At 37.4% G+C, this 14339-nt stretch overlaps 1 protein-coding gene across 4 annotated transcripts in view; it reads right to left on the reverse strand.

Moving 5' to 3' along the window:
* Positions 1-14339, reverse strand: part of ZnT77C (Zinc transporter 77C) — a 202416-nt gene that overhangs the window by 59764 nt on the left and 128313 nt on the right. Inside the window, exon 1 of one of the 4 annotated variants that reach the window (XM_069824330.1) lies at positions 13354-13377. The exons of the other annotated variants lie outside the window; for them this stretch is intronic. The gene's annotated coding sequence lies outside the window, so the exon portion shown is untranslated. Of the gene's footprint in view, positions 1-13353; positions 13378-14339 lie in introns of those variants that run through there. 4 annotated transcript variants of the gene reach the window in all.

A 14339-nucleotide genomic window follows, 5' to 3' on the forward strand; every position in this document is an offset into this window, starting at 1 on the left:
GCAGGCATGCCCAGCCGGGGCAGTTCTAGCCTTCAAACGAGGTGCGACAGTGACGTAGAATATCTTTTATGCGTGTGCCTGCATGGTATTCTGAGATTCTACGTCATTGTTGCTCCTCGTTTGAAGGCTAGATATGCCACGGCTGGACATGCCTGATTTAGAGTCAGCGAAATTGTAACACGTTAATGGTTATAATTGATTGTACTGTTAGGGCCGTATTCATAGTAATTTTTAGCGCGGACTTTCGGTGGATTATCAGCGTTTTTCGTATTCATAAACCAGTGCTAGCGATAGGATATGATTTGAATTCTGTACTAGTAACCAGTGGATAGCCGGGGCTAGCTTAGTACGCTCGTAGCGCGTGCTGCGAAATGTCTATGAATAGCACCCTTAACGGTGATCAAGTAAAACGTGAAGGATTTCGTAATGTGGCAATTGTAGCCTAGTTGATCGTAACATCTAAGTGCTTTCCTAGTAATTTCAAAGAAGCGAAAGCAATATAAAAGTGTTACCTGATCGTATTTCGCACTCTATTATCGTGTTTGTTATAATAATCTAATAAAGCGCATTGATGTATCGTTTGTGATGCACGTTCCACAAGCAGTTACGTTTGTCACACAGAATATAATGGTACGGACTGATCTCATTATACGAAAATGAACTATAACGATCGGTGAACGGATCGGAAGTGTTGTCCAACCACTTTCGATAGGTGAAGAAAGTTGTTGCATCACGATTCCAGCAATAACCATGACGGAGCCTTAGAGTTAGAGCGACTTAAGTTCCACCTGATCGACTCCGCTTTCTTTTTAACCGAGGTTAAATTGCTTTCGTAATCTTACCTGATTAAGAAATTACACAGGTAGAAGAAAATTATCATATATCCTTAAAGGAACGAAGGATAGAAATACAGCATTCTTACAGCGTATTTTGACCTATTTTTAAGTTATGATGATATAGCTATCTTTTACAATTATCACAGAGTAGTCCACACCTGTGGAGTAACGGTCAGCGCGTCTGGCTGCGAAACCAGGTGGCCTGGGTTCGATTCCCGGTCGGGGCAAGTTACCTGGTTGAGGTTTTTTCCGGGGTTTTCCCTCAACCCAATATGAGAAAATGCTGGGTAACTTTCGGTGCTGGACCCCGGACTCATTTCACCGGCATTATCACCTTCATCTCATTCAGACGCTAAATAACCTAAGCTGTTGATAAAGCGTCGTAAAATAACCTACTACAATCACAGAGTACTGAATGTTCTTATAACTCTAAGCAGGATTTAATCTAGGCTCAATTTAGCGGTTTTCGAGCATCATGTTATACGAATACATGAAGAAAAAAGTTCCGAGAAGCAAAGTCGACTGTTATTATTATTATTATTATTATTATTATTATTATTATTATTATTATTATTATTATTATTATTATTGATGTATATAATTCTACTTGAATTTTCTTTATTGGATGGATCACAGGTGAAGTTCATCTCAATCAACTGGTAGGAACTTCGCACAATTTGGCATTCTTGGATCTTGGTATAGAAATTTTTCTGGAGTCCACAATTTTTTGCAGATGTTTAGTGAAGTCACAAGAGAACACTCCTCCTACTGTTATTGGCACTATTTCAACCGATTGAAATTATTATTGTTGTTGTTATTATTATTATTATTATTATTATTATTATTATTATTATTATTATTATTTATTTATTTTCTGTCATTTTCCGCGTTTTGATCCCACACCTTCTGCTCTTGTCTTCCGGCAGATTATTATTATTATCTTTCTCAGTCCTGAGAATATAATATACTATACCATACTTCGTACATGATTATGATATAAGATGTATGTGCAGAAACCCAAAGTATAGTATAATATACCTGAATTTGTGCGCTAACTATAACCTGCAGAATTTTTTCAGCATTTTTCCTCATGTCAGTGACTTTTTTTTTTTTTGAAGTGATGAATTATATTGAACTTAAATAAAACAACAAATGTGTCGGACTAGGAGATTATTATTATTATTATTATTATTATTATTATTATTATTATTATTATTGTTTAGTCAACTGTCCGAAGACAGGTTTGAACCGCTTAAGAAACACCAATAAGGCATCACTCATGAAGCAACTAGGCCAGGAGATAAGACATTGGGGTAGGATGCCCAGTTCCTTTCCCCGCACCAATGCATACATCGCCGTTTAGCTACATATTACACTAATCAGACTTCAGATGTATACAAACAATTGTACATATCGGCCAGAACCTCAATCAGAGATTATTATTATTATTATTATTATTATTATTATTGTAGTTGTTTAATCAACTGTCCGAAGACAGGTTTGAACCTCTTAAGTAACACCAATAAGATATCACTCATGAAGCAACTAGGCCAGGAGATAAGACAATGGGGTAGGATGGCCGGTTCCTTTCCCACACCAATGCATAGGCTACATCGCCGTTTAGCTGCATATTCCACTAATCAGACTTCAGATGTATACAAACAATTGTATATATCAGCCAGAACCTCAATCAGAGATTATTATTATTTTTATTATTATTGTTGTTATTGTTATTATTATTATTATTATTATTATTATTATTATTATTATTACTATTATTATTATTATCTGTCATTTTCCGCTTTTTGATCTCTTACTTCCCTGTATTGTCTTCCGACAGACGACAGTGTCTTTAGCAATTTTTTAGTGCGATAGGTACTTTCCGGACAGATGGCTAGTCCATCACGGAAGACGACTGATACGTCAAAGCGTGGTGGTTAATGATTGTAGGATAAGGTAGAAAGCGGATCGTGGCTCTTGTAACTGGTACTATCCCAGCATTCGCCTGGAAGGATTTGGAAAACTACGAAAACCTCAAGTCGAAATAGCCGGTCCTTGTCATCGAATACCTCTGGACCTCTCGAATACAAGGCAGGAATACAGATAATAATAATTTTTTATTATAGACTATTATTAGTCTCTCTTTAGGGGAGGACACGGACTGGAATTGTTTTCGCACGCAAGCTGCTCAGGTGGGCCTATTGTACTATCCGGGATGGAATGGTGTGCATGCCCTAAGCCCCCCCCCCCGCGCTGTAGTTCCCCTGGGCGCTGCCAACGAACTCTCCTACAGCCTACATGATCCCTTTTCCTTTCCACAAGCTCATCGCGGTCCCTCAACACGGTCCCACGAATTACCATGAGCCAACGATCCATAGCACTACCACCAACAACGAATGACCACATATCCACGGGGTCCAAGTTCGGTGGCGGCACCTGGCTCTATCGGGGACTGAGGCATGATGTCCCATCTGATAGTATTGGATTCACCTGTCATACTTGGTCAATAATTATTACATATATAGGGCGTACAATGGGCTGAAACATGGCTAAGTGTACGGACCTGTTCCGAGTCCAGCCTTCGTAAAGCCAAGCCAATCCACTATACAGCCAGAAGGCTTCCGGGGGCATGGATGTAAAGCTTCATGCTTCTGTGATCTCGTCACTAGAATAAATTATGTGATGTGGTCGGTACCACGCTACGACCGCCTTTTAGACCTGAGAGTAACCAGGTACTCAAGTTAACAGGAAGCTAAGTGAACTCTGGGGCCTTCTGGAAGGTTTGGTATCGAGAAAAGTCCGGCCATCACCCGGAATTGAACCCTGGACTTTCCAGTTCGTCGCCAGTTACCTCTAGCAACTGAGCTAACCCGCCCATTAACAGTACGTTAGTTTTCTTTCGTATTGCCGACCTTTAGTACATGCACTACTTTCAGTGCTTGAAATAAAATATTTGAACGAAAGCATTAAATCAAGAGCTCTGCGAAGATAAGAAGAGCTTACTAAGAGAAGTGATAAGAGCGTCTTAAATGAGTTGTAGTTGAATGACACTACGCGAGATATTTGCAGTCAAGAACTGCTGAATTAGTATCTTTCTTCCGCTCGTGACCAGAGCCGGGTTTAAGGGGACCCCGAGCTAGCCACCATACGAAAGGAAATATTTCTACGTAAGTTTCTATTGTTTACAAGGATCAGTGGTTGAATGGACAAAAATGTTAAGAAGTAATGGAATGATAGTGAATACCAAAAAGAGTAAAGTAATGCAAATGGGTAGAGCGGAAGAAACAATACGTATAATCCATAATGTTCTTCTTGCACATAGATGTCCAATTATTATTGTAACTCGTACGAGGTAACCCCTGGCTTAAGCAACCCGCAGCGCATATTCTTTAAGGTAGTTTTTCCTATTTTATATGGAAAGTTATTGACCTTAGCAGAGCATGCTTGACGTGCAATATCTACTGGTCCTATACGCGTTTGGACACCCCAGTATCTTGCATGAAATGATTAGGTAACAATAAGCTGATGGGTGTGTAATTTAAATTAAAAATCCTGCTGACAATTTACAAGCAAAATCTCTGTTGACTGAATATTTACAAGTTCTCGTGTTAACTCAATGCATTGGCTATCCTTTCGTTGTGCTGTGGTTGGCGGTTCCTTTCAAAGTATTTCTGAGAACTGGCAGGTTCATATTTACCAATGGCCAGACCGTCCCGGGGCGAAATTGTTTTCCCGAAGGGCCTGCAAAACATCACAGATGCCCATCCATATTAATTGTGACAGGGAAGAACTAGAATAGGTGAAAACTTAATGGAAAAATAAAAGAAGAAATATTAAACCGGACCAAGAAAGCCTGTAATATTTACTATCAATTAAGTAACTTAATATTAAAGAAAAAAGAAATACTGCCTAAAACAAAGTTACAGATATACAAATTCGTTATAGAACGAACCCAGCTGTATGAAGAGGAAAGTTGGCCTATGACAAATGAGAGATTAAGTAATATAACAGCAATTGAAATGAAGTGCTACCGAAGAATAATTGGAAAAACAAAGAGGGATAGAGTACGAAATGAGAGAATTAGAGAGGGATTAAAACAGAAATCAGTAGAACAAGAAAGCAACTTAAGTGGTATGGACATAGGGTTGCGAATGGGAGAAGAAAGAAAACCAAAGCAAGTAATGTAGGCAATGACGGAAGGGAAGACCAAGGACGATGTATAGGGATAATATTGAGATGATGGGAAGGAAAAGAGGGAAAGGAATTGAGGAAGAGAGAAGAATGGCGGGGGATAGAGAGGAATGGAGGAGATGGATAGAAGCAAACCCGACGCCGTGGGAAAGAGGGAAAGATGAAAAAGAATTTTCTGTTTTACGAGGGGGATTCAAAAAGTGAGGTAACAAGAGTTTTTACAGGTGACCTATCTCCCCCTCTTGTTCGATGATTGTACTTTATCTTGCTGATAACTGAACCTTGATGGATTTGTATTGCTTGTAGTATGAGCACGTAATTCAGGCGTTTCGACATCCCTGGACTAACAGTTACTGGTCGCGTATAGAGTTTAATATAGCATTCCCGATCAAGCAATAATTGTGGATCAAAACGTCCTTACTCATTTTTCAAACTACACAGTGCTCACTATTGAACCATTTACGTTTGTTTACAGTTGAATATAAGGAGCGAAGGCCAAATTGTATAAATTACCGAACTGGCTTGTGTTTATCTGCAATAGTTCCTGGAGAAAATTCAATTTCTTTTGAGGTAAGGTAAAGCAAAGCATACAGAACAGCTGGAAAATTGTACGAAATGTACTTAAGCTATTACTTACTTATTTACTTACTTACTTACTTACTGGCTTTTAAGGAACCCGGAGGTTCATTGTCGCCCTCACATAAGCCCGCCATTGGTCCCTATCCTGAGCAAGATTAATCCAGTCTCTACCATCATATTCCACCTTCCTCAAATCCATTTTAATATTATCTTCCCATCTACGTCTCGGCCTCTCCAAAGGTCTTTTTCCCTCCGGCATCCCAACTAACACTCTGTATGCATTTCTGGATTCGCCCATACGTGCTACATGCCCTGCCCATCTCAAACGTCTGGATTTAATGTTCCTAATTATGTCAGATGAAGAATACAATGCGTGCAGTTCTGTGTTGTGTAACTTTCTCCATTCTCCTGTAACTTCATTCCTCATAGTCCCATATATTTTCCTAAGCACCTTATTCTCAAACACCCTTAACCTACTGTATGCTCCTCTCTCAAAGTGAGAGTCCAAGTTTCACAACCATACAGAACAACCGGTAATATAACTGTTTTATAAATTCTAACTTTCAGATTTTTTGACAGCAGACTAAACGAATAATAACAGGAATTCCCCATATTTAAGTTATTAATTTTGTAAATTATAAAAAGTATGCTTTTGTATGTTTTAAACTTGGAGAACTGAAAAGCGCAAAAATGTTGTAAGTGCATTGTGCTATTTAAAAACAGACTCCTTAGCAGATTCTTTGCTTACTTAGGTACTTACTTATGGCTTTTAAGGAACCTGGAGGTTCATTGCCGCCCTCACATAAGCCCGCCATCGGCCCCTATCCTGAGCAAGATTAATCCTGTCTCTATCATCATATCCCACCTCCCTCAAATCCATTTCAATATTATCCTCGCATCTACGTCTCGGCCTCCCCAAATCGAGGTTTATTTTGGGGTTTCATAACAAGCTGTTTTTCTACATTGATGGATTGTTAGCCCTTCGCCTAACCCCCAAGCTGGAGGACCACCCCTTATCGGCTGTCCGCGACTGCTTATTTAGCACATTCTTTATAAATGAAAAAATATATATATTTTATGCTCGACCATGCCGAAATGTAGTAATTATACACCTGGTAGCAGCCCTTTACTGGACCTCATTAAAGTACGCCTATTCATTAAAGTTCAGGTGTTCCACAATCAGAAAACACCATTGTAGCAATATGAAAGCGCAAGTAGCGATTATTCTCGGATATGCAATCGAAAGACAACTAGCGAAACGTCACGGAGGCTGGAAATCCAATACTGTCTCAGATGGTTATGTTCTGTTACTATAATAATTAGCGTTAATTGTAAATAATATTCAAATAAATTCAATTTGTCATCTCGTTTTTCAATGTCTAAATCAATTTCAAGGTTATATCAAGATTGTTTATTTTACTCTCTAGATTATATCAAGGTCAATGACATTTGTTTCTCGGAAAAAATCAATTTTGCGTCTGCGCACATCTCACAATTTACGAGATATTGCACAAGGCCAGTTCCGTTCCCCAGTCAGATAAGAATAACATGAATACTTATGAATAATTTCAGGTTAGAAATATGGTCGAGCATAAAAAGTCGCATGAAACTTGCCTATAATGGTAATTAAGACGCTCGTATGAAAATTATGAAACTCGCTTGCGCTCGTTTCATAAACATACTCGCGTCTTAATTACTACCATTATAGGCTCGTTGAATAATGTACTATTTCGAGAACATGTTCAAAAATCCATTTTTTCACCCCATATAGGCCTAACTCGTCTATGCAAAATTTCTTTATAAAAACTAAAAATAGGAACGTTTCAAGTAGTGTCCTATACGTTTTACTCACATGGTATAGCCTATATGGTTTAATGAAAAACTAAAAAAACTAAATAATAATAATAATAATAATAATAATAATAATAATAATAATAATAATCCGTGGCGCTACAGCCCGTGAAGGGCCTAGACCGACCGACCAGCCGGCTGCTGGCCTCACGCCCACATGCCGAAGTAGAGGTGGACGATCATCCAACCAGAATGGAGGTATCGTGTGGTTAGCACGATGATCCTCCCAGCCGTTATAGCTGGTATTCGCAACTGGATTTTGCTACCTATCGTAGCTCCCCAAGTGCATCACGATGCTGGGTGGGCACCGGTCCCATACACTGGCCGAAATTTCATGAGAAAATTTCTTCCCCTATGAGGACTCGAACCAGCGCGCATTCCGTAACGCGAGTCCTAGGCGGGATGCCTTAGACCGCGACGCCACGGCGCGGGACTGAACCAATATTACTGTGTTTTAAAAAAGGACATCTTATTTGTACGTGTGTTGAGGGTATCGACTCACCACATTTTTTAGCTTCACTGTGATAGGCAGATCAGTAAGACAGCTGAGATTAGTCAATGCAATCCGTGCCTCCCTCCCACAAGAAATATCAGTCCTAAAGTATTTTAATCTGCAGTAGATGTCAGAGGTTAAAAGAGTTGGGCACATCGGACTCATTGAGGCTGGTGCGATTAGGACTAACATAACTATCCTCTTCTTGTAATCTACCATTCTTCTGGCTGATGGTGGAACTAGACGAACCGCCGCACCAACCGTTAATGACCCAGAGAAAGTTTATGCAACCCGGAGCATAATGACTTTATCCACTTCGTTTACTAGCGATTATTTACCCAGTAAAAGGGGCAATATAACGGACTCCATGTGGTTTGAAAGCTCTGACCTTTACACTCGTTAGCACTTCCTGTCGTATCGAACGAGATCCCGCGGAGACAGAGAAAATAGGTTAAATGACTCATAGCAAGTAATATAAAAATCTGACGAAAATAATTTCTCGGTTGTTGCATCACATTTACATAACATACGTGTCAGAAATAACTTACGATTACACTTTTACTGATAGTTTGTTTACCAATATCAGTTTTATAGTGATTTTAGAGCCCGGATGTTTGACAAAATGCCTTTTTTTTTTTACTGGGTGGAAGTAAATCATTATTTGCATAGATATAAATGTTTATTTGGAGTGAATCAAAGTGATAGGGCCTATTTTTATTTTGCCTTTTTAAGGTGTTTCTTATTAATAAATGCCGTTTTTGTCATTTTAAAGCAATATTTCTTGTTTATGTGCAAATTTTCTAATTAATTGTACAATGCAATCAGCGTATTCCGAATCTCACCGGACCAGTGGACAACAATGACGTCACGCTGAAGTGAAAAGGAACAAAACTGCTGGAAGGATCGATGGCTGTCATGGCGACTGTATAAGTTGTTGTCTGTGCTACGCTAGCAAAATTTTGCGAAATTTCCGTACTGCCATCTCGTTCAAAGAAAAGAGAGCATAAAAAATTTATTTCCTGAACCGATAGTAATAACTGGTCCGCTGACATGTTCGCTCATAAGCCATTAACATATTGTTTTTACGTTGTGCTCATTACAAACAATACAGCAGAACTAAAACTGGACACACCGCCATGACACAACACTGCACGATGTCATTCGTCTGCTAATTCCCGCCGTATACAAGAACCAATCAGATTCACTGATGGCGGCTGATGGTCACTGCCACCACCTCTGCAAGCTTATGGCACCGGTGCGACACCGGTGGAGCATCAGCGATGCCATCGGTGAAATTCGGAACACCGTGATGCCATCAGATTGCTCAGCGCTGAGATTCGGAATACGCTCAATGTGTATGAAATTTAAATATTTGAAACAATGACTAACTTTACAAACAATAGTAAATTAAAGTAATTTATTTCGATGCTTAATCTGCTAATAATAGTGCTTTAATACTATTGGTGTAATATGGATAATGATCGACAATCCACAGTTATAAATATAATATTGTCATGTCTTCACGATACCAACGATCAGCTTTATAATTTTAAATATTAAGCTCTTTCTCATAGAAGTTGTCACGTAGCATTTCCAATTATTGTTTGCTTTCATATTTTCAAATCTTACTGTTACAATTTTGTGCTACACGTGTTTATTATTGTAGGAGAAAGAAATTTGAATGAGGAACAGTCAGTTATTGTCGGGTGACAGAAGTTATAAGATCGATTAGCTACAATGCCTAAATTCAATAAACCATTGAAAAGTAAACTTCATGCTTACGTTAGTGAATTTGGTGTCCATGTGTTTTCAACAGGTGGAACAGTTTTGTTATATAAGGTTTGTGAAAAGACAGTTAATCGCGAAAAAAAAGTATTTTATAAGTCAACATGTGTCACCTACGAACTAAATATGATATAATTTAAATTTATTGCTGAAATATATTATGCCTTTTTAAAATTTATAATGCCTTTTACAAAGATTATTGTGCCTTTTTTACGTTTTTATTGCCTTTTTTTGCCTGCCTATTTTTAACTGTTGTAAATGCCTAAACATCCGAGCTCTACTGATTATAAATCAGTTTATGAACCATTATCTGATTAATAAAGTCTAGGCAGTTTATTGTAGAAAATAAGAACAAGGAAAAAATTGTTTTACTGAAGTACAAATTAAACGTAGATTAGAGATGAAATTACTGGATATTGAAGTATTGTATGCTAGAATAAGAGAACTATTTACAAGAAGTCATGTCTGAACGAGTCTCAATTACTGACCAAGTGCCTAATAAGTTTGCGTTTGAACTGGAATTTTATTTTGACAGTCCCTGATGCTAGCAGGTAGCGAATTCTAGTTTTGGCAGGGCTGTTATGAGAGAGGATTACTATGAGGAGGTGCGATGGGATGGTATTGTTAGTATTGTTTCAGCGAGAACGTATGGTGGGAAGAAAGGTAACTGGAGCGAGAGGACAGGTACGAAGAAAGGAGTTCAAGACTTCGAAGAGAAGGAGAAGTGAATGTAAATTTCTTCATAGGTACTAGATAATTTAGAAATCAATTACGAAATCGTATTATGAAAACAACAGCAGCAGCATATGTTTATGAAAACAACAAACGTATAGTTATTGTTAATCTTTACGTATAACAAACATTATAGTATTTATAGCATAGTTTTAAAAACCACAGTGTAAAATATTTTAATACACTATTCCTACATTAAAGGATAACTTTTTTTAAATATTGAATTCTAGGTGATAGGCTATTTACAAACGACATTCAGAATAAGCTCGTTATAGCAAACCCACTCTAGAAGAGAAAATGGGTGAATATTACTTATGTCCCAGCCACTATAGGAACTTGATAAAATACCTTGAAAATACCTTGGATTTATAGTATTGATTAGGAGGAATTGATGTGATCACTGGGAGAGCTGTAAGCCCACCCAATCTGCCCTAAATACGTACCTTATATAGGCTACGAAAATCGTCGTGCGTCAACGAAGAATACCGCCACATTTATTTAATGTAACAGTGGGTTTCAGTGTTGCCAACATAGTAATAATACTACACACCTAATCTAACCTAACCTAACCTTTCTCATACTACACACCTAATCAAACCTAACCTAACCTGTCACATAATATACACCTAATCAAACCTAACCTAACCTGTCACGTAATACTACACACCTGTAGTAACATTCCTCATATTTAGTATTATTTGGTTTTATGTATTGTCGGCCCTGCCAACCGTGTCAGTTTCCATTTAGTGGAAGTGGATCTACTGATTCCAAGAAGAAACTATGGCGACTTTCATAATAATAATTACATTTTACATGTTTCGTGATGTACTAAATGTGTTAATGCAGTAATAATTCTAGGCCTGTATAGGCTATATGGTACAATAAGAATTGAAATGTGTTGTGGTTGTGATAAAAGTATTGAAAATTAGTTTATGCTCGACCATGCCGAAACGTAGTAATTATACACCTGGTAGCAGACCTTTAATGCATGTCATTAAAGTACACCTACTCATTAAAGGTCAGGTCTTTCAGCCAATGACGACTCAGGTTACAACTGTTCAGCCAATGACAGGTCAGCTTTCTACCGTTATAAAACCGCAAGTAACGATTATTCTCGGATATGCAATCGAAAGAGAATTAGCGAAAAGTCACGGAGGCTGGAAATCCAATACTGTCGCAGAAGCTTATGTTCTGTTACTATAATAATTAGCGTTAATTGTAAATAATATTCAAATAAATTCAATTTGTCATCTCGTTTTTCAATGTCTAATTTAATTTCAATGTTATCTCTGTAGGTTCTTATGGCCTAGCAAGGTCAATGTGGATATCTGTTCCTCGGAAAAAATCAATACTTTCGCGTCTGCGCACATCTCACAACATACGGAACATTGCTGAAGGTCAGATACAATTAAAATTAATAATATCAAGTTAGAAATATGGTCGAGCATAAAAAGTCGTATGAAACTCGCCTATAATGGTAATTAAGAAGCTCGTATGAAAATTATGAAACTCGCTTGCGCTCGTTTCATAAATATCCATACTCGCTTCTTAATTACCTTCATTATAGGCTCGTTGCATAATGTACTATTATAGCGCCACATTGGCAGTGATAAAAGTGTGCAATATTCGTTCAGTGGCTGGTGGATACTCTATATTGACCGAGAAATTGTTTTGACCGTCCGGTGTACAGAAAGTTTTCGGAAATAAATTTCAGGAAAAATATCACTATTCAGGCCGTGGTGTGGTACCAAAAATATTAAAACATGTTCAGGGAGGGAAATATTCTTTCCACAGTTGTGAATAAACATTAGAATGCCGAAATTCGGAAAAAAAAACCAGAAGGAGGAAATTCTCTGGCTTCCCTCCCCCCCCCCCCCTTTAAATTCCAACACTGCTGTTATTACGGACCCATACCCTCCACTTGTAAAGCGAATCAAGTTTAAAAACATTAAAACCAACATAACTGTAGTTTCATTCCCGAAAATAGGTTACGTATTATACGTGCCGTTGTATCCTTGATATTTTTAAGTTGTTATGGCGTTAGCAAGGCCCAACATGAGATTTTTTTTTTTTTCAGAATCTTGACACTGGTTTACTACAAAACATTTTTCATATTTATAGACAACCGAACACAAATTCATTCAATAGCTCAAATTCACAGAACTGTATTATTTTATAACCTTGAAAGCTAGTGCAAGACAAAACAAATATGTTAATAGGTAAAACGTACAAATTGTATTTAAATAATTATATATCTTTGTGTAAAATTGTTGTATGTAATGTGTCTGTGATCTATTATATATAATAAACCAAACCAAACCATATTTTATAACCCATGCCCAAAATTTCAGTTGCATAGGCAGTGGCCACATCCCGAATGTAGGCGTGCAAATACAGTAGAACCTCGATTATCCGTCACCCTATTAACCGATTGTCGGATTATGCGACTTTTTTTCTAGCTCCTATTTTCTTTTTTCTGCAGAAAAAATATGAAGTACTGTAAGTTATGTTTCTACAGAAGATTATTACAAGCCTTTACTCTTAACTACAAAGTATGAAGTAGAAATGCTTCACTGCCGGCAACAAACATAATTACTTGTAAAATAATCACTACTTGCTTCCAAAGAAATTACCCCAAGAATTTCCACAAACCCGTGTACAATGTACAGTATTCAGTCCTTATTCCTACTATTAGAGTGGACGTACTGTATAACTTCTATGCAATAGTAATATGCGTTACAAGAGCGGTATGTTGAAGTTTTCATGTTCGAGGAAAAGTTTGAAAAAGCGAAACGTGGTTGAGCTTTTTTAATTTCCGAGAATTGAAAGAAAACATACCGCTCGTGTATCGTACATTATTTTGTGCGAAGATCGTTTATTACATACCTGAAAGAGGAATTTCTTATTAGTTGCAATGAAATCTCAATCTTGGTTTCTGTTCAATGACGGCAAATTTGCAAAACAAAAATATCTATCTTCAACATTGTTGCTTTAAAATGTTTTCTGTGTTTACTATACTCCAGCAGGCCGTGATATACGTCTGTCTTTTTTTTCCCCCCAGTCTATGATGAGTCTGGAATCTTGTTGATTTCTTCACGGCTTCCTTAATGTTACTTGCAACACGAATGCAGTAACTTTAGTGGAGTTGTAGAGTTTACTTAATTTTTGCAAATATTTAAAAACAATAATTAACAGTGCAATTCAGGTGAAATTGTAGTGATAAGTTTCCAATTTATAATTATTACTATATTGAACTTCTCTAAAAATAATATGTTAAAAGCCTAAAGCAGTAAAATCAATGTATCACTTAAGCGGTAAGAAGAGGGAAATTGTTATGTGTGTTAGGTTGGGAATACTGAATGTGGAATTTTAGACTTTCCGCGGATTGGTTTTGTGCGGAAACCAAGCAAATACGCACGATCTCGCACAATTGTCTTTCACAGTTGTCAAAGAAAACGTATTGTGTATTTATAAAAAAAAAAATTACAAATATTTGAGAAGTTTAGGAAAGAAGAAATTGTGGTTAATGCTGCTTCAGAGTAGAAAATTGGCATTACAACTGTAAGCGAATTAAAAAAAAACAAGGATAAAAAGTATAAAGTACGCAAATCTACAACACGAGACTTCAAGTATTCCTATCTTTCTGCAGACAATCATCAAACCTCAATCCTAGGCCCTTAAGCACCCGTCGTTGACAACCGAACTTTTAATGAGCTCCTGATCCACTTCATAGCACGTTAACACAAAACCAAAAAGGAAATTACGAAATTGTGTATTTTGCACTTAATTTATAAACATTTTTTATGGTACGGATTATCCAATTTTTTCGATTAACCGTTGAGTCCACCCCCTGCATTGCCACGGATAATAGA

The sequence above is a fragment of the Periplaneta americana genome, chromosome 4, assembly GCF_040183065.1.
Source record: "Periplaneta americana isolate PAMFEO1 chromosome 4, P.americana_PAMFEO1_priV1, whole genome shotgun sequence".
NCBI lineage: Eukaryota > Metazoa > Arthropoda > Insecta > Blattodea > Blattidae > Periplaneta > Periplaneta americana.